Source organism: Parasteatoda tepidariorum, chromosome 10, assembly GCF_043381705.1.
Source record: "Parasteatoda tepidariorum isolate YZ-2023 chromosome 10, CAS_Ptep_4.0, whole genome shotgun sequence".
Classification (NCBI taxonomy): Eukaryota; Metazoa; Arthropoda; class Arachnida; order Araneae; family Theridiidae; genus Parasteatoda; species Parasteatoda tepidariorum.
Genome location: NC_092213.1, coordinates 69,016,845 through 69,039,513, shown reverse-complemented (window position 1 = coordinate 69,039,513; position 22,669 = coordinate 69,016,845). Strand labels below are relative to the sequence as shown.

General features: G+C 28.8%; 2 protein-coding genes across 4 annotated transcripts in view; both read left to right on the top strand.

The window, feature by feature from the left end:
• LOC107448691 (uncharacterized) overlaps window positions 1-22,669 on the top strand; it is a 189,668-nt gene that overhangs the window by 34,492 nt on the left and 132,507 nt on the right. The gene's annotated exons all lie outside the window — the stretch shown is intronic.
• Window positions 1,192-22,669, top strand: part of LOC107448680 (junctophilin) — a 101,277-nt gene continuing 79,799 nt past the window's right edge. For 2 of the 3 annotated variants that reach the window (XM_043044709.2, XM_071186062.1), the window contains exon 1: window positions 1,192-1,688. The gene's annotated coding sequence lies outside the window, so the exon portion shown is untranslated. Of the gene's footprint in view, window positions 1,689-16,464; window positions 17,078-22,669 lie in introns of those variants that run through there. The other variant, XM_043044710.2, reaches the window with a different exon arrangement.

Genomic DNA, 22,669 nt, shown 5'->3' with positions numbered 1-22,669 from the left:
TTCACTTTTTACCATTTTTTCGACAAAAGTAATCTATCCGTAACTCCGTACTTATCAATAGTTACAAAATGTATATTTATTGTTGATGATTTGTTTGTGGTATGTATTCATATTATTCAGTTGTTGTTTTCGTGTACATGGGTTTTCAGATAACATCAGAAGTCTGAACTATAGCAGCTCATTCCCATTTTCAAAGCATATCATTCAGTTGCTGTAAAATTTCCTTATTTTCAGATTATTATAGTATATTTTTTTTTTGTAATGATAGTAACAATAAATTTTTAATAATTCGGTTTTAAGAGAATTTTATTTACCACTACAACAACAAATAAAATAATTTATATTATAATTAAAAGGTATTCTAATTTGGTTTTACTCAGCCACTACACAACAAGCAAATTATAAATGTATTCTCAGGTTGATAACTATTGACTAGTATCTGAACTGTTTCTTTATGAATATATTTTTGGGCGGGGTATAATTATTCTGAGTAATTTAGTTCATCACTGTTTAGTGCTCAAACTAAAAATCATTAGTTCTAAATAACAGTATATACTATCATTGATTAGATATCTTAGAATTAAAGTGAAAGCAGAAATAAGTCTGTCACATTATCCTTATTATTATTTAAGCTATCACATTTTATTTATTTATTTTTTTTCAATCCTCTTTTTGTACGAATGCATTTATAACTCAGCCGTCTAAAAGTTTTTTTTTTTTTTTTAAAAAGGATTGTAAAAATATTATTTGTTATAAAAATTTCAGCTTTAGTTCTCTACCACTGATGAATATGTTTTGCACAAAATTCAAACCTTGGTATGTATGCTATACTTAATAAACAACGGTAGCTACGAATAGTTTACTTCTCGGGGGGAAATAATGAAATGATCTTACTATCAGTATTTTGTCTTTTCCGAAAATTAGCTGCTCACTTAATTCCAATTTCTCTTTATATGCACTAAGAATTTTTTTTTTTAAATCTCCAATATAATCCTTTATGAGATTCGAAATTCTTTCTATTATCACCAATCTAAGTCGAAGACGAGCGGTCATTTTCCTTCTAATGATAACGTCCCACTTATATTGGACAAATCCACTGTTTACACCCTTCTAGTTCAAAATGATCACGCTATCCTCGCCCGGTCTTGTTTTCCCTAAAGAATACAAATAGATCCTTCCCTTTTCCCATTTGTCGCTAGACGGCGATAGTAGTCCCATCGTATTTTCCCGTTTTTCCCGATCGTCTGCTGGCCTGGTAACCATGACAACTCAACCGAGACCTGGGAATAAGTATCCTCCCAAGTTAAATATACAGAATACTTCGCAGTGGGTGGCGATATAGACAGTTAACAACACTCACAGTCATTAAACAGCAGACGTGTTAAAAGATGTAGAATCTCTCCGACTGTGTAAATGTCCTGCTATCTGTGCGCACATGCGTAGTGTGAAGCCAATTTAAGTCGAGAATTCACACTTCGACTACGTCGGCTGGCTCCGAGCACTTCATTTGGAGGGTGAAGTTTCCAAGAAAACGATATAGCGCAACGAGGATATTTTAAAACAAACAATTCAAAAAACAAACCGCAAGGGGGAGCTTTGGAAGGTATGTTGAGAATTGGGTACCACGTTCTTTCCGGCTTTTTCAACCCAAGTTTGGTTACGAAGCTCTCCGCAACAGAATCTAACCTGTAAGTAGATCAGAAAGCATGCTTTTCGTAATCCTTTCCACTCCGTTAAATAAAAACATTAAAAAAACTGCTTAAAAGCCGTGCTGATAATTTTCAGAAAAAAACAAAATGCAATCAGTCGCATATTTTAATTTTATCAACTTTCTTTAACTACCACTTTTTTTTAAATAATAATATAAACACCTATATATTTTTGCGAGCTTTTGCAAGTTAATATATAAGTCTATACTATTATTAAATAGTGGTAGTAATTTATAGTTATTTTTCTCTTATTTGGAATAAAAGTGAAGCAAATTCTTTTTAATAACACTGATTTATTTTTTTCCGAAAATTGAAAACCCTGTTTAAAGCTCACGTGCATGTTTTTCTCTACAAAACGACAATATTTTAGACACATTAAAATGTATTGATTTTTTTCAGAAGTGTGATATAATAACGCAATAAGGGTAGATATTTATTCTGCTTTAAAAATGAAAAGTATGCATAGTCTGTGAAAGCATGTAAATTGGTGGATACTTCCAATTATAATTAATCTACTAAATTTCAAAATTCATAGTTACATAAATATTTAATTAAATTTGTCCATTGAAGAAATTGTGATTACATTTGTAATTCTTTACCAATATTTTCTACATAAAGTAGTTGATATCAAAACATATTTGTATTTGTTAACAATGCTTAATTTATTTCAATAGTTAATAACAGCAATTATTATGAAAAAACTATCTAAAGCTTTCCTCTATATATTTCCCACGGCATTAAAATTACAGTATTTTAGTCATATTAAAATTTATTAAGTTTTTTGTCATCATAACGGTGATGTGTTTACACAGCACAGGTAGAGATTTACTCTATTTTGAAACATAAAATATTCTTAATCTAGAGTTAATACGAGCGTTCAAAATTTTAAAAAATGCTGGAATGCCACGGGCGGCTAAAAATGCATAAAGTGCTAACTAATAAAATTGGAAATTTCATACAAAAAGTTATAGCATACTGTTTTAAATTTTCTGTTGAAAACCAATGTAAGGAATGAATATGAAGAATATATATGAATAATTGGAAATGTAACTTAGTGGTAGTTATGATTGAATAAATAAAGATATAATTAAAAATGAATTGAGTTTCAACCACTTTTTACACTTGAAGTCTCTGAAAGTGGTAACAAAAGAAGAAGACGAAAACCTATCATTTAATACATTTTAAACTAACTCTGCATACTGATTTTTAAATGAAATATATCTGTTTAAATATTTGCCCTAATAGGCATCTGAATTGCTGTTTGATATCTTAAGCTTTAACTTAAATATTAAAAGCTACCGAAACACCATGTTCTCAATCAATTACGCTTCTTTATATAAACATGCAAAAAATGTCTTTAAAAAAAGTGGTACGCTCTTTGGTTTTATATGTATAAATTAAATATCTCGCTTAGTTCAACCAGATAAATAAAAAAGGAAAAAATAAAAAGGACCTCTCTGAATAACTTTTGATCTAAGGATCGAATCGAAACGAATATATGATTTTTTTTTTAAATTCGATTTCTCAGGATTTGTTCTACCGGTTTTGCTCAAATTTTATATTTTGGCATGTAAATTTACACACTTTAAAATTATGTCAAAAATAGTATACCTTACAATCGAAAATTGTTTCCATTATTATTAAGTAAAATAATAACAAATATTTATATTATATTATATTACGCCAAATATTAAAATATTTTTTGCATGGAATTACTTTTGGATAAATGGATTGTAATTGTGTGTGATTGATTATAGTGTGTAAAAATTTTTTTGATTCGTCTAAAAAGTTCTCTAGATGTAACGAAATTCGCAAAAATTAACGTAAAGGAGGCTAAACTATGGACCCTTCTTCTAACCAAACTTTTAGGACCATATTTTCCAAATTGCGGCTACCCCCTCTATTTTGGGAATTAGAAATCCGAATACATCATAAAAAAAAGGTACGCTTATTCAGAGAAAGTACGTTTTTGTGTCTGATTTCGTAACTTAAAATATATTGCTTGCTTCAATACATACTTGAAGTCACCCCCTTGAACCATTAAGTTGAGTTCAAGAACATAAAGATCCGATCATTAAATCAAAAGTTATTTAGGGCGATTTTTTTTTCTTTGCGCTCTGTACATGTTTTTTTGCGGCATATTTGGTGTGTCTATTTAAACTAAAATAATACCGTTGAGTTAAAGTATATAAACGCTACCACGTTCTTTCATAAAAAAAAAAACCTTGTGGATTACTGTAATAGGAGGCGTGTACTTTCGTAGACAGTATTGTCCAATAGACCTAATATAACTATTAGGTTATATTAACAGCCAAGTAGAGCCCTGAGATTCTTTAAGAACTTGTTAATAAATAAGTACTTGTAATTGTTACTAATGCACCATTTCCTTTACATGTTTTATATCAACCACTTCAATTTTAATATTCACAGCTTCATAAATATACACTAAAAGTCTTACTTTATATTAATTACGATAACATTTGCAATTCTATATTAAATTTTTTTGCAAAAAGTAGTGTTTAGTATGATTTAATTACTTAAAAACTACTTGCCAGATAAAAAAAAAATACAACCTTTAACTCAAAACTTATATTTATTTTTAATATATTGTCACAATTATATGGAATTCTATTATAAGTGGATTTTTAAGTGAAGTGTTTTCTAGTATATTTAAACAGGTAACTAAATTTATGCTTCTCTATTATTTTTTAGATTTAATAATTTTGATTTCTTATGATTCGAACCACCATGACTTTTTCAGCAGTTAAAATAAATGTAAGAACTAATCGAACAAATGCATTGAAGTTTTTAAGTACTGGTAGTACTTTTTAGGTACAAATTAAGATCACATTAATTGTTATTTCGCAGTAGGAAACCAGGATTTCTGGGTTGGTAAATATAATTACGTTAACATCAATTGAGATTTTTTCTGCTTTGAAAAGTATGGAAAATTTAAAACGTATTATAAAAAATTAAAATCGCATATTTTATTGTAATAAACTAAAAATGCAACAACACGTTTAGAATCTTTAATCTAAAAGAACAAAATACCTTTTTAAATAAACTTAAAAACTCATAACTTCTCTTCAACATCATCTTGTTTATGTAGATTAGATACATAATAAATGTTTAATGTTGTGACATATTGCTGAAGTGTGTGAAAGTAATTTAGTCTTACTTTAGTTTTATTGATTGGGTTTTATTTACACACAAAAATTCAAATATTACTGACATTTTTAAGATTTTTAGAGTCTTTTTTCTTTCTTTCAAGAATACTCACTTTTAAGAATTCATTACAAAGATTCCAATCATTTTTAATGATTTTTTCAGAATTCTCATAACTGTCAACTTATTCCTTCTGTGAAGTTTTTCCTCAGAATTAGTGAAATTAAAATTAAATTAATCTTTCAATAATGTACTTGACTTTAACAACATTTCAAAATTAATTGGTGATACCTCTTTAAGGTTTTAAATATAGAGTGGGAATAAATAATGTTGACACTGGAGCAAATTTAGACAAATGGAATATTTCTGTAAATTTTGGCAGATTGACAAAACTTTGCTGCTTAGCTCCATTTTTTTTTAGTTAGTTAACATATTTCTTAATTGTTAATTTGCAAATTTAACAAAATCAAAGCTTTTATAATCGAAAAGTAAATTCTTAATTTTTTAAAAATTGTCATTAGTCCAATTAGGAACTCATGACATAGGACTCATATAAAACCCATGACACAAGACGAGTCACCATGGCATGAGGCTATAGTATAGACAAATTACTAAAAAATTATTCTTATAAACTGTAAAAATAATCCAAGTAATCATTCAGACTGAAGATAAATGCTGAAACTTTAATTGAAAAAATGCTAGACACGTTCAAAAAAAGAATCAGTATTTTTTTTTCTTTTTTTTGCAAACTTATAAAAACTGTCCACACTCGCTCCTTTTCCCCAATAAGCCTTCCAAATCCTCTGGCCATAAGTCGGAGATTTTTTCACAATAATTAAATGTTATCTAATGTTAATCAGCTAATGTCATCACATTTCATGTTAGCTAATTCTGTGTAGCTTTTTCATAAAAATAAGATACTTTAAATGTGCTAAAGCGTTAACAGTTAATTATTCCAAATGTTTAAAATGTGTAAATATAAAATTTCATTTGTAGTTTATAAATTGCATTTTATTTTATTTCTTAATCAATATATAATATTTAAATAATTCCTACCTTCACCATAATATTTCATGTAAATAAAAACAATCAATCATGATAAATTACTATCTAATTCATACAAATATTTTTATTTTTAGAAAAGATTAATCGTTGAAAGTATTGAAGCATTAAATGTTAACCATTCCAAATTCTGAAAGATACAAATTTATATTTGATGTTCATGAAATATATTTTATATTTTTTAATTAACATGTAATATTTAAATAGTACACACTATTTAATTTTTTTTCTTTTTTTTATATATAAAAAGCAACCACAAACATAAATTATTATACAATTCAAATGAATATTTTCCTTTTCATGAACTTTTTCCTCCTTATATAATTGGCTAGTAGAAGAGATTAATCTCGTAAAGTGGGTGATTTCTTTTTTAAGAATTTGTTTTCGGAAAACTCCACGGAATGAAAAATAGGAATTTTTTTTTTTTGTATTTTTTCCTAGCTTCATATTAATAAAGAAAAAAGGTCATTTTTTTAAGCGGTGAAAAGGAAAACAGATATTTGTTTTGAGGTAATTTTTATATGGATGTACTTTTAGACTTTTTTTTATTTTTAATTAAGGATATTTTTTTAAGGTAATTGTGTTATAGTTATAATCACTCTTTATTTATGGAAAGCTTGATTTTCGAACCTTATAATGTCTGATATTTTTTTTTTTATTTATTCAGATTTTTAGTTTTGTTTTGTTTTTTAAAAATTGCGAAGGGCTTAAAACTCTACCGAATGACAAATCTGCGACAATGGATTGTCAGTTTTCTAAAATATTTTTGGAAAATAAAAAGCATTCAAAATAAAAATAAATATAAAAGGGCAACCTTCATCAGTGCAACAGAAAAATATTTTATATTTTTCTGTTGCACTGATGAAGGTTGCCCTTTGAGCAGCCGAAACAGCTGTCTGCATTTTATAAATATTTTTGTGCTCTTTAACGTTGTTTACCTTAGTTTGTAAGTAATGGTGAATTAAATGAATCAAAGTATAACTAAATAGTTTTATTTTGAACAATGAACAAACCAATTACAAACAATTATAACTCCGCCCACAAATAAACTGCTAAAGAAATATTTTGATTACCAGTTTTATAGTTTTACCCTGATTGATACGGTTTTATGCTGTCACATATTTGTGACAGTCAGCGCGATAGGTTAAATGGTAGATGGATTATGGGTTAGAGTACCCTTGCCGTCAGGCTAACCGGGGAAGATTTTCGAAGTTTTTCTTTCCGTGCAACTCAATTTTGGGTTAGTTTCATCACCTCTACAAAGGTAAATTTCTCCCAATGCTTGATCCAGGAATTCCCTTGTTTTCCAGATTGATTTCAAAATTACAAGGCTATTGAATTGGTCAAAAACTCAAAATTGGGTCATTTGTTCAATGACGGTTATAAAATAGAATAAGATAATGTATATTTAGAAATATATATCCAAAAAATAACGCTGAAACTAATTTTTTTCCTTAGTTAATGTAAATTTTGCAATTATTTGACAATTTTTATTGGTTTTTAAAAGGTCTGACATGACTTAAAATTCTGAAGTTGTGAATTATATAAGCCTACGAATTTTTTAGAAATAGTGGTGGATTAAAATCTACTAAATTGAATTTATTAAACCAAGAATCACAATTGATAAACTACCCCTTTAAAATATTAATTTGCTGTCCGGAGCAAGTTGGCATCTCTGAGTTATGAATGCGCGTTTAGTATTTTTTTTAATAATTCTTAAAGAATCTTTGGGCAACAAAAGATTATTTTGATAAGCCAATTACAAACGGAAACATGAGCTTCCGTGTTGATCCTGGCGAGTCCATTAACCGAACCTCAGAATTGGAATATTTTTTTGTCACGAATGCTGCTGCAAACACAAAATGCAATTATGGAATTTTCTCTGAAACTACCTACTTTACTTCTTGTTTTTGTTTCTAACCATTCACAAAAGAATTTTGCAAAAGAGTAAAAGAATAACAGCCGAGATTAGCATGGACTAATGACTCTTTTAAATGTGAAATAAAGAAGATAATCATGAAGATAGCCTCACTGATTTCTAATTTACAATATGTAGATGGCAATTAGTTTTGTCTTGGTATTATTCAGCAGCAGTGCACAAAGTTTGTTAGCGCTACAGGAATGCCAACTGCTCTGCTTTCAGCAAAAGTTTTAATCGATTGGTATCCAATTAAATTGTGAAACTTGTAGAATAAGGATCTTTTAAAAAATCACCTAGGAATAAATGCAATTAAGTTGTATTTCATATGATACTTCGAATGTTTGATATTTAATGGTGAAAAAGCCCCTAAAAAAAAAAAAAAAAACTAAGCNGAAAAATCGGTAATTTGCTCCTGATTCACTATTTTTGCCCCTTAGGTTTTTTTTTTTACTTGAAATGTTTCTAAAAAAGGCACATGTTTCTAAAAAAGGCACAAATTACGGAGTTATCCTAATTGTGCCTATTTCTACTTTGGGGAAGAAAAAAGTTAGCTGCTTTTTGCCAATCATAACTTTGGGGGGAGGGAACAGTTACTTTTTCCCAAAAGAAATTAAGTGTTAGAACAAATCCTTTATTAGGATTTGTTCTAACACTTAATTCTTTGATAAATGTTAGAACAAATCCTAATATTTGTTAGAACAAATCCCTTTTTAGGATTTGTTCTACTATTATCTATCTAGGATTTATTCAGTACTTAGAACTATCTAGAATTTATTAAGCAGAAGATACTTTTCGTTACCAGCTAATATAATATTTATATTTTTAGCTGAAGTCAAAGCATTATGCGTTTTTAAATCTAATGTGGTAAAAATAGAAAGAAGTATTCACAATGGTTTAAACAACTATTTACTACCAGTTTTCTGCATTGATGATTTTGATTAAAATTTAAGTTGCTTTCCATTAGTTATGCCATAGGCGACTACAAATGCAATAAGTGGTAGAAACTCAATTCATTTTTATTAATTTATTATATTTTTAATTATTCTACCATAACAACCATTATGACTTACATTTCAGATTATTTATATTTAAAGCAAAAACATTCACCCGTAATATTATATTGAAAGTTACTATTTTAAATACTGTTATTATGCTGTACTAATGTTATAAGAAGTTTCTAATTTTTATATCTTTTAATAAAATTAAATTTTTTTTTTTAGTTACCACTTTTTGTATTTATAGTCGCCCGTGACAACTTAGTCATATAGATGCTTTTTATATTTAAACCACTTTGTGTGGATGTGTATTAAACCATTTCCATACCTGCCAACTTTTGCTCGCTTCAAAAAAGGTTTTTCCCAGCGGTAGTGAAATAATTATTTACCTTTTTGCCATGTCTTCTAAACAGTTATTCACGAAGATTACAATAGCTCGGTGTCTGCCGCCGAAAGCAGCAATAAACCGATTCGTCAGAATTTGGTGACGATAGGTGATTGAAGTGACGATAGGTGAAAAGAAATTAAGTGACAGAAAAAAAAGGAGAAGGAGCGGTCACAAGCATGATCGTTGAGGTCAATTGACCGCACCACGAAAGTAGTAAGTATGAGCATCCATAGGGCTAAGGGTAATAATGAGACACAGAAACAATTAATGAGAAAAATCCTTGTACATAAAAGAAGAAAAAAAAAACAATCAATGAGCTATATACATATTAGAAGTCGAAGATAATGCAGGAATAACAATTAAAACGAGAATCGAAAAAGTTTAAAATTTTTACAAAGCGAGCTATAAAAGGGTTAATGATAATAAAATAACAGAGTCCGATAAAATAAGAATATATATACAAGGAATATAAACAAAAGGCGGGCAGCATGCGTGGTGTCCTGATGAATAGGGGAAAGGAGGTGTGTAGAGAACATGAAGATGCGGGAGTTAAGATTATACAAACTTGAAGTAGTGAAATTAGTCGTGGTATCTATCATGGGGACCCTTCTCCCCAGCGGCCGTCAGCAGCTTTAATGAAGGATTACTCCCCGATTGAGGTAATTGAGGGTAATTTGAGATCACATAAGATGGGTGAGACGTAGAATTAATTGCTATTTTTGTAGTAATTGGAGAGGCAGACATCAGAAAGTAAGAAGGCAGTGACTGCACTATAACTAATATTTTGATTCAGAAGATCAATATTAAAAATGGAATTGAATTTGCTGGCTGGGGAGTTGGATTGAATGGAAATAGAGTTGATGCTGGGAATGTGTGGTAACTCGGAAGAAAAGTATGCTAAACAAATTATACGAAATTTTGTGACACATTTGTTAAAGGTTTCAAAAATGTGCTTCTTGTGATAGAAAATATATTTTTGTTTTGTCTTTGGTATGAAAAATCACTATGGAACAATTGGGTACTTGGTACTAATCATATGAATCTAATTAATCACGTGGTTGAACATGACGTGTTAACGTTACAGGTTTATAATCACGTTGAATCAATTTTCGGATTAAATTTTATTACATGCCTGAAAGCAACGTCACGTGTGTGCGTCGAACCTGATTGGCTGAACCACGTTTGACGTTACTTGCATGCATCCAACAGTCATTCATCCATTTTTGTTCCAAAAAAATGTACCCCATTTGATAATAATAAATATGCATAAATTAATAAACGCATTCAAATAAAAAAGCATGTTTTCAGCGCTATTATCAAGGCCTGTTTCAAGTTGTTCATTATTAAATATGATAAGCCTTATTTAAAAAAATTACCATATCAGCTTTGAAAAATGTTCAATGAATGAAGATTCTTAAAGGCTCAAGTTCATAAATTATAAAGCTATGCAAAGTTTGATGAGAATGAACATACATGAATTTATAGAAATTGATTGAAACACTCAATTAAAATTCGCGTGCTAACTCCATTTGTCAATGTAAGGAAAATAACTTCTGAGATGGATGTTATTCATCCTAGTAAGGTAGAAAACTTATATTTATTTATAAATTTTGAACATCTATCTTAACTTCAAATGTTGCATAATCTGTATGTTTATTATTCTATTTTTTAAAAAATTGTTTTTCTCTCCACTTGCCTCGTGTCAAGGAATTAGTATGAAAACGTCCTAAAATTAACTATTTAATCAATTGTGTTGCTTGTTTGTCAATTAAAATTTATGTACTAACTCCCTTTCTGAATGTAAGGAAAATAACTTCTGAGATGGATGTTATTCATCCTTGTAAGGTTCAAAACTTATATTTATTTATAAATTTTGAACATCTATCTTAACCTCAAATGTTGCATAATCTGTATCTTTATTATTCTATTTTTTTAAAAATTGTTTTTCTCTCCACTAGCCTCGTGTCAAGGAATTAGTATGAAAACGTCCTAAAATTAACTATTTAATCAATTGTTGCTTGTTTGTCAATTAAAATTTATGTACTAACTCCCTTTCTGAATGTAAGGAAAATAACTTCTGAGATGGATGTTATTCATCCTAGTAAGGCAGAAAACTTATATTTAAAAATTATTATTCTATTTTTTTTTTAAGTTGTTTTTCTCTCCACTAGCCTCGTGTCAAGGAACTAGTGTGAAAACGTTCTAAAATTAATTATTTAATCAATTGTGTTTTTAAAAAAGTAATCAGAATTAAAAAAAAAACTAATTATTTTAAAAATGGAGTCTTGAGTACACAATCTTAAAATTTTTTTAAAAAAATTAATGTTTAGTGATTAATGAATTTTCGTGTTGCCATCAGTCATTACTCTAAAGAATTCTATGGATGCATTACTCGCAGCAATCGTATGTTATTCTTTATTTTTAAAATAAAACGTGCGTGAGATGTCAACTTTTCCTGCTTAGAAGAGAGATTATACTTTTATAATTTAAATGACAATGTGCTTTTCTATTTGATTTTTGATATAATTAATTCAATTTACAATGAACAGACCTCCGCGTCATCTAAACATTTTAAACCAATGTGTAAGACCTAATAATAATGCTGTGAAGTTTTAAAGTGTTAGTGAGTTTTAACGAGCTCTGCAAAGTTTTAACAAGCTTCTTTTCTTTTTACTTAGTTATTGTAATTCGTTTATTTTTTATTTATTTATTTTTTTAAAAAAAAGAAAACTCATGAACAGATATTATTAAACAATGTAATAAACATATTTATTCGTAATATAATATTCATTCATAATATAATCTCTCCTATTATTAAAAACGACGAATGCAAACAACCTAAAATCAGAGTTAAACATTTATTTTTGTTTGATTTTTTTAAAATTTACTTATAACAATCATGTGTTCATACAATTACAAATGAAACACAAGTTTGACAATCTGCCAAAATTTACAGAGAATTTAAGAGATAAATAGCAGAGATATTTTATTTATCCACACTATCGTCTATTTATATATTTAGGTAAACTAAATTAGTATGTTAAAGTTTTCTTTTAAGACATTGACAATGAATCTCAAAAATAAACGAATTTTTTTTTAAAAAAAAGATTCGTAGAAATATGATTAACTCTACTGCACTGTTTTCATTGAGGTTTCCATTTTCTTGTCCTTTTAATTTAAATGTTATTTTATACACAAACTAAATAACAAGAAACGTATATTTCATATTTAAAAAGTTAAATATAGGAAGTTTCCAATCTGCTTACTTTTGTCTAAATTTTAATAATTTTCGTGTTGCCAGTTTATTACTCTAAAGTTTTCAGTAAATGCTCACTTTACTAGCAGCAAATATATGTTTTAAGCCGACAAAACATTAAAGTTTCAGCATACTTTTTATTTTTAAAATAATACTTGCGTCAGATTCACGGTCATAAAAATTTAATTGGGCATTTGAAGATGTTGTAGTAGTTCTATATATAAACACTTAAATTGTTGCTATGCCTGGTTGTCAAAATATACCATTTCATCCAAAAATAGACAAAAATGTCTTTTTTTTTAAATTATTTTTTTCAATAAGGCACTGCGGTCACAGAAGAGGATAAATTTTCACAACCACTTAAAGTTTTTTTTTCTTTTTAAATATTTGAATTGATTATAGCAGCGTTACTGTTTCAAAAAAAAAAGTTTAGTTAGTTTGCCTGGGGTTTAACGAGGAACGAGTTGAATGCCAAGGTGGTCACCGGTGACCGGCACTGAGTATGTTCGTAGCTCACGTAAATCGAGTAAATTTTTAATTTTTCGAGTAAGTTTTTAATTCTCGAGAAAATTTTTTAATTTTTAATATTATTATCGTTATTAAAATTGTTTGAAGAAATTAATGCAATATAAAACACACAAAAATATTTTTATTTATATACACAGAGATGCCAACTTGCTCCGGACTGCGAATAAATATTTACAAGTGGTAGTTTAGTAATTGTGATACTTGATTTAATATATTCAATTTAGTAGTGATTCTTCGTTTAATAAATTCAATTTAGTAGATTTTTATCCACCACTATTTCTAAACAATTCGTAGGTTTATATCATTTACCCCTTTTTTCACACATGTCATGCTAAACCTTTTAAAAACTAGTAAAATCTGTCTAATATATGCAAGCTTAGTTTGTAGTTATACACCGTTTGGCCAGACGGGCAAGCTATGTAAAATTAGCGAGGCATTCAACATGTTAAAGCTGTATATAGCAAAAAAAATTTTGCGCCTGGAAAACAACTTGTATTTCAAAAATGTATATGACAGTAGGGAGTCATATTCCGGGGATACCAATTTTTACGCTTTTATAGAAAAGTTCCTTCTAGGGGTAACTGAAGTTCGTGTTCTAATGTTTGATCCTTTTTCTTTGTAAATATGAATTTAAGTTATTTTTGCAGACCACTTCATGTTAATGATTTGAAAAGTTCAAATGAAGCGCCACTTAGCTGCAGCTTTCTCGTAATGAGACTTTCAAAACGTTGGCAAAATTACCAACAATTCTGAAAACTTTAGTTTTTAATTGTCTACATATTGTTATTATTTTATATTGTCTTTTATTCTATACAATATTTTTCAAAACGCGTGTTAGTTGTCAGCCCTAATATTCTATGTCGGTCATTGTTATAAGGCAATATTGCCCTGCATGAATCCTTATTCCCCTATGAAACCCTATTTCATTTACTATTTAAAATTTGAAGGGAAAAAAAACGGTGAAACAAATTTTATAATTTTGAATCGTTTAGTAACAAATGATTTTAGTCAGGTGAAATAAAAGCAAAACATATTTATCATAAAAAACTACAATTTTAGTTGACATTATCATGGTATGATTATTAAAATGTAAGCTGTAACTAAAACGAGAAACTATAAACTTAACCATACATTTATCACCATTTTTTTCACAATAGTACACTTTTTATTCTTTTGATTTACAATAACTGCCTATCCATAAATTTTAAGTAGACGTTGTCACAATTTTAAATCAAGATTTACAAAGCGAAGAATCAAATTTATATGTATGACATTTTGCTAAAAGAGGGAAAATCTTTCATTTTATCTATTGAAAAACTGCAGCATTTGATGGGTAGTAGTCTAAAAAAATTTTTATAATCTATAAAATAATCAATCAAACTAGATCTATTACAGTATGCTTATAAATTTTTTAAAAAAACGGAGTTTTTTAAAACTAATGTAAATTTATGGCTCAGTTGGAAAATAGACTAGTTTTCACAGGGTTCAGGGGGTCCTTGAAAAGTTTTAGTGGTGGTAATAAATTTAGGTTAATGCTAGACGATATTTCTTATTTTAATATACCACTTTATTATTAAGTAGTTGAGAAGCTGTAATTTTTATGCATATATCTTCAGAGATGCCAACTTGCTCCGGACAGCAAATATATATTTTAAAGTGGTAGTTTATCAATTGTGATTCTTGGTTTAATAAATTCAATTTAGTAGATTTTTATCTACCACTATTTCTAGATAATTCGCAGGCTTACATAATTCATCATTTTTAGTACTTATGTCATGCTATATCTTTTAAAAACGAAGCAAAAATGGTCAAATATTTGCAAAATTCACTATGTAGTTATTTACCGTTTTTTAAAATGTTTTCGCGTGTCCGGAGCAGCTGACATCTTTGTATCTTTGGAAAACAATTTTTCGTTTTGATAACACAGAAACTAAAACATCGAAATTAGTTTTATTTTTGTTACCGCTTTTTAAAATTCACGAGCCTCACAGGAACTTTCTTTCTAGTTTTTTGTGCCCTCATTCTGATAAGAATTTATTCTGTTTTTAAAATCTGTAACGCAATAGGATAATTTCTGCACAAGAACATTGTGCAGTTTTAAAATATTTTGTAATACATAATGTTGGCCTCAACCGGGGAAGAATTAAGGAAACAACTTATTTTTATTTATTATCATCTTACAAAATACATTTGTAAATTACGGCAAATGTATATCGATGTTAAAACTGTTCAACTTAGTTGATGACATTTCATCACCTTCTACATCAGAAAGCCTCCACACGGTGTCTTTTAAGTAGTCTGCACAGACTATTTAAAAAGTGACACAGTTGTGCGCATGAACCCAAATTCCATTAAAAAAATTACTTACTTTACTTTACTTTTATTTAAACAAAACTNAAGCCGTTTACTTGTGAAATCATTAAAAAAATGCGTGAGAGAAATTTATCATATATATTTGAGAATTGAATCTGTAGTGGTAGACAAGTAAATAGGACAAAACAATCATATTCATAAACTAAAAAAATTTTCTGACATTTATATGCTACCACTTTCTTTTTTTAACTAGATTTTATATTAAATATTAAATAACTAATTAAATACTGCATTGGCTACGTTTTGGAAAACAATAAATAACTGCAAAGTAACTTTTGCAACTATTTGACTATTTTTGCTAGCTTTTAAAAGTTATTGCACAGAGATGCCAACTTGCTCCGGACAGCAAATATGTATTTCAAAGTGGTAGTTAATTAGTTGTGATTCTTGGTTTAATAAATTCAATTTAGTAGATTTTAATCCACCACTATTTTAAAATAATTTGTAAGCTTATATAATTCACCGCTTTTGTGTTCCTAAGTCATGCTGTACCTTTTAAAAAACAAGAAAAAATAGTCAAATATTTGCAAAATTTATTTTGAAGTTATTTACCGTTTTTTTTTAATTATGTTGGCGTGTCCGGAGCAGTTGGCATCTCTGATTGCATGACAAAAATTCTATTAAAAAAAAAACGGTAAATAACTGCAAAGTAACTTTTGCAAATACGTGACTATTTATGCTAGCTTTTAAAAGGTATAGCATGACAAAAGTTCTATAAAGTAGTGAATTAAATAAGCCTACGAATTAGTTAGAAATAGTGGTGGATAAAAATCTAAATTGAATTTATTAAACCAAGAATCTCAATTGATAAACTACTACTTTAAAATATATATTTGCTGTCGGGAGCAAGTTGGCATCTCTGTAATAACTCTTCGTTAACTGGTTTGCATTCAAAGTGGTCTGATCAGACTACCTATAAAAAACCGTGTGGAGACTTTCATTTATTTACAGTTAAAAAAAATTAAGAAACGAACATTAGATCGAGGAAATAGTCAAACTCTTAAAAATAGCCTATAAAGCGTTTGCTTATTTCCTTTAAATAATGTAGAGCAACCGCTGACGGATACAATCATGATCTGGTAGCTTCAGATACAACACACCATGCACAAACTGTGTTTAAAAATTCCACGTGTTTTGCTAATGTGCAGAAAAGGAGCAACCAGACGATCTTCATATTTTATCGAAGGCCATGTGCTTTGGAGCACTTCGTTAAAAAAGAGGATTATCTGTGGTACATTGCACGTTTTTAAATTTGGATACTGTTCAAGTGGCAGCGGTAAAGAGAAGAAAAAAATCCAGCTGGTGCCTTGAAGTACGGTTCTACAAGACAAGAGAACATCTTAAAGAGGCGAAGCTAAATTTATACCTACCTGACGTCATAAGCCAGAAGTTCTAAGATAGGTGAGAAGAAAAAAATGCTTTGGTGATGCTGTGAACATTAAGTTGAAAATGGAATGAATGAGACTTTCTTAACGACAATTCTTCATAACCCAACAATTTACTTTTCCTCTAAGAAAAGAAGTTAAAAGGCAAGAAAAAAAAGTTAATAATAATTAGACGGTTGCCTGTCTGTGGATTTTCAAGGTCTCCTTATCTAAACTCTCTTGGAAAAGTTTTGCAACAATCTGTACTCTCTGTAAGCTATGTGTGGTGGGGGTGATTGCTTGGAATAACCCACAAGTAAGTTTTCAAGGCTGTTAAAAGTTATTAAATGAATAGAAAATTTGAACATAATTTATAAATATGCCAAATTCAACTTTAAAGCAATAACTTAAGGGTAAGAATTTTACTTGCCAAATTGAACTTGAAATACTTGATATATTCCGAATTTAACTCTAGGTTAAGGACGTTACTTACAAAATTGAACTTTATGTGCTATTAAAAGTTATTAAATTATTATAAAATTTGAACACAATTTTAAAATATTCGAAATTAAACTGAAGGAATTTAACTTTAAGGTAAGAACGTTAATTAAACAATTCAAGTTTAGTTGTTGCTCAAAATTATTATATGATTAGAAAATGTTAACACAATTTCTAAATATTCCTAATTTGATTTTAAGGTTAAGGACGTTACATACAAAATTGAACTTTATATTAAAAGTTATTTTGTTATTAAATGTTTTGTTATTATATGTTTTGTTATTTTGTAATTAAAAGTTATATTAGTTACTTTATATTAAAAGTTGAACTTTACTATTAAAAGTTATTAAACTATTAGAAAATTTGAACAGAATGTCAAAATATTCGAAATTAAACTGAAGGAATTTAACTTTAAGGGTAAGAACGTTAAATAAACAATTCAAATTTAGTTGTTGCTTAAAATTATTATATGATTAGAAAATTTTAACACAATTTCCAAATATTCCTAATTTAACTTTAAGGACATTATTTACCAAATTGAACTTTAAATTGCTAAAAATTATTAAACGAAGATTGGAAAATTTGAATACGATATTTGAACATTCCAAACTGAACTTTAGGGATTTTACTTTTAGTGTAAGAACGTTATTTACTAAATCGAGCTTTAAATTGCAAAAAAAAAAAAAAAAATTTCATGCAATTTCTGAACATTCCAAATTGAACTTTAGAGTAAGCTCATCATACTTTTACATATTAATTTTTAAATTACTCTATTACGTTAGAAGATGTAAACAGTAGAAAAAAAGTGCATTAAATGCAAATTACTTTTGATTTGATTGTTGTCTGTCAGTGGATTTTCAGATCAAGGTTCTGGTAAGACGCATTATTACCCATCTATTTTTACAAAAGACATGTTTTTCTTGACAATAACGCATTATTTATGAAAATAAACCTTTTGTAATATATAAAAACTAAAAAAAAGGTGCTGAAACACGAAAACTTGCAGGGTTTATTCACATTTGGGAAAAATTAAAAACTAATAATAACTTTTATATGAAGAAGCTGGCAATTTCTTGGTTTTAACTTACCCTAAGAATTAAAAACTTAAATAATTTGCATTCGAATCTAAGTGTTCTGTTTATACCTACAATTAGTTAGTAAATCAGAGATGCCATCTTGCTCCGGACAGCGAATAAAAATTTTCAACTGGTAGTTTATTAATTGTGATTCTTGCTTTAATAAATTAAATTTAGTAGATTTTTATCCACCACTATTTCTAAATAATTCGTAGGCTTATATAATTCACCACTTTATAGTACTTATGTAATGCTATACCTTTTAAAAAACAAGCAAAAATAGTCTAATATTTGCAAAATTTATTTTGCAGTTATTTACCGTTTTTTTAATTATTCTGCCTTGTCCGGAGCAGTTGGCATCTCTGGTAAATACATTTTTCACATTAAAAAAATTTCCAAGTGATTAAGAAACCTGTTTTATTTTCTGAGTTTATTACTTATTAATGATAGATGCAATATCAGAGATGCCAACTTGCTCCGGACAGCAAATATATATTTTAAAGTGGTAGCCAATCAATTGTGATTCTTGGTTTAATAAATTCAATTTAGTAGATTTTTATCCACCACTATTTCTGAATAATTCGTAGGCTTATATTTCTAGTATTTGTCATGCTATACCATCCCAGGGGAATTCCCCATACAACTGAAGTACTACTGAATCAACTCATGCCTCACCTCATCATGGACTTATTATCTGATCCTAACTTAGAACTATGAACTGTATATGACCTCTGGACTAAATGCCAAAACAGTATAGATGAATCGGTTAGAAGCGCTTCGCGCTTAACACCGAGATTCCACTCATATCAATCAATCAATCAATGCTATACCATCAGGGGTGAAAGCGAGACGGAAAAGAGGAAAGGCTGGTAGTAAAACCATTTCAGTTATAGCTAGTTTTGGGGAGGAGTTTACTTATTCTTTTTTTTAAATTTTTCAACAATATCTACTTTATCTTGGAAAAGAAGCAGTTTTATATATATGCCAGAATTATAAAAGAAATCTTGATAGTTACAGACATTTCATTTTTTTCGAAAAAAATGCTTGAATGAAATGTTTTACGTACCAGGTTTTTCTCTTTTCCGTCTTGCTATATAAGGGCTTTCACCCATGTATACCATTTCAAAAGCTAAACCCTTTTCGGATGCGTAGGAAAATTGACCTCCAAGACCGTATGATTTCTTGAGAAATTTCCATGACCTTCCACAAGGCGATAGGATCTCGGAACTAATCCCCCCCCCCACCTCTTTTTTTTTATCATCTTTTAGATCTTTCTTCAAGTTCTCCCCAAGTTTAATCAGAATTTTTTAATCACATCATGTAAAATATTTCCACCTTAGGAAATCTTATCTTATCAGGTACAACAAGTTTTCTACTGGGGATAAACACAATTGTGTAGGTGCCAAAAAAAATTAATGTAGTTCCATTTCAAAAGCAACAACAATATTCAAATATTTGAAAAATTTACTTGTAGTTACTTACCGTCTTTAATTATTTTGGCGTGTCCGGAGCAGTTGGCATCTCTGCAATATGACTAACTCATACCTGCCAACTTTTAATCCCTTCCATTATCATTTTTCTCAGTGAATTAAAATGAAATTAAAACTTCAATTTTAAGCAAACAAATACGTTGCATTTGAAAAAACTTAAGTTGACAACCATGCTAGTAACGCATATTAATATATGTGTTTAATTTTTGTAAGAATAGTGGTGATCAAAATCATTTAAAAATTAAGTTCATAAAAGAAAAAATAGTATATATTTACTACCACTTTAAATATGAAATTAAAATCTTCCGGAAGAGTTGGCAGGTATGCTAACTGTACGTGGCTTACAGTGAGCTTCTGGAATAAGAATTTCAAGGTCTTCAAATTTATTTTTAATCAAACTTACAAAAAAATTTAAGAATCTAGATACTTCACGGCCAGAAAAATATACATAGAAAGAACTAAACTGACACAAAACTTATATTGTTCACAGCATTCACCAGCATTTTTTTACTGCCAGTGTATACTTCAAAAGCATTTTCCGCAGACCTGATTAATAAATTTAAATAATAGTTTCAGATATATCAAAACTAATATGCAGCTTTAAAAGTGGTAGCTCAAAAACATTTAATTTACTTTTAATGTATGTCTACCATGTTGCAACAAGTAGATTGATTTCTTTTTTCTTCAATCTATTTCCCGCCAATGTTGCATAAACGCATCATTTTAATAAATATTATTCTTATTGTCACTTGTGACGCATATTTTTCACTAATTTTATTTTTCTGCTATTGTCAAGCGTTGTGAATACACATTTAAAATTCGACTAATTCAATTGGAGTAAATACTTTCGGTCGAATTTTTTTTTCAACTATGCTAGTTTCTTGAATTGAAACTGTAATTGACAAATTTCACTTTTTGAAAATTTATAAATATTTCATTTGAGACTAATCACGTGTTTTTATGATGAATTTTAAATAAATAGTTTGTAAATAAAGTTAACAAATCTCATAAGAAAATGAGATTTGTTATGAGACATGTTCAACAATATGGTTTGTCCATTGATTTAGCCACTTATAAGCGCCCTTTAAATTCTCAACCCTTTAATGGGCCGTTTATTTCTAGTAAAGGTAAATTAAAGTAGTTTTGGAATTGAAATTGCTTTAAGAACAGTAATTGATATTAAAAAAAAACTCATTTAGTTTATAAAAATGCCATTTTTTTGGTGGTAAATATATTTAACATGACCTATTAGGAACTTACTGACTTTTATTTTTCTTTATTTATAAAATAAATTCCTTAAATGCTACAAACTTCAAAAGTAATTATGTATTTTATAACTTTTATACGTTTTTTAAAAGTGACAAATGGTTACCAATTTTATTCAAACTCACTTCAAGAAAGCTGAAGTTATTGAAAAATGGAAACCTAAATTAAAAGTGGTAAAACGTGGTGGTAAGTATACTTACCAAGGCCTTCACAAGGGTTAAATATAATATTTTTAAAGCCCAATACTTTCTTTGTGTCTTAACCCCTTGGGGACGGGTGACTCAGAAAAGCATTTGTACAAAATCAGAATCAAGTTGCAATTAAATAAAAAGCGGTAACTTAAATGTAGTCGTTGCTAATTTGGCAGACTTACTTTGCTTTTTCTTTAATTATTGTTAGTCTAATCATATATATAATCAATGTTAGTTCAAAGTATAACTAAATAGTTTTATTTTGAACAAAGTAATGGTGAATTAAATAAATCAAACAATTAGAACTCCGCCCACAAATAAACTGCTAAAGAATTACTTTGATTACGAGTTTTATCTTTTTATCCTGATTGATACAGTTTCATGCTGTCACGTATTTGTGACAGTCGGCGCGAAAGGGTTAATGAATGTAATTTAACTATATTCAATGAAAATAATACCATATTTTATACGTTTTTTATGCTTGCTCAAAAATGGTCCAATTAGAAAAGCATGAATTTTGTTTTGTACAACGTACTTCTTTTTACGTACTTTGAATAATTTTTTTAAAATAGGAATCTCATTATTTTTTCCAGAAATTTTTTTATTTTTTAGGAATCCACGTCATTTATTTAATAGCCTTATCATTAATATATTTTCATACTTTGCATAGATAGCATTTATCGTTCTATAGAATATTTCGGCATTATATACAATAATTAGAGAAAATATGTAATAATTCTCATGTTTCATTCTTTACCCCAAACCGTTCGAATTTATATGCCGAGAGGTAGAATGCCGGCAATAAAATTAACACGTTCTCGCTGGGGTGACCCACCGGTGGGCAGAGATGCCAACTGCTCCGGACGCGTCAGAATAATTTATAAAGCGGTGAACAACTACAAATTAAAATTTGCAAACATTTCACAGAATTCGCTTACATTTTAAACGGCGTAGCATGACTACCTATCGCAAAGTGGCGAATTATATAAGCCTTCGAATAATTTACAAATAGTGGTGTATAAAAACCTAATAAGTTGAATTTATTAAACCAAGAATCACAGATTAATAAACTACCACTCGAAAATATTTATTTGCTGTCCGGAGCAAGTTGCCATCTCTGGGTGGGTCACGCTAGATTGTCTCATCTTGGCAGCACACCGGAGTAAAAACTGGTAACAATAAATTTCATTTTTTTTTTCGGGAATAATAGAAATCCATAACTATCAATTGTTTTTAACGGATGCAATTTTTTTTATTGAATTGCTTCTTCGCCGTGATAAATTTCCTTACAGTGAATTGTTATTGTTGAGAATAGATTAACTCCTCCCGAATATTATCTAATATTGAAATAGTTCTTCTACCAGTATTTTCTCTTTTCCCGTACCAG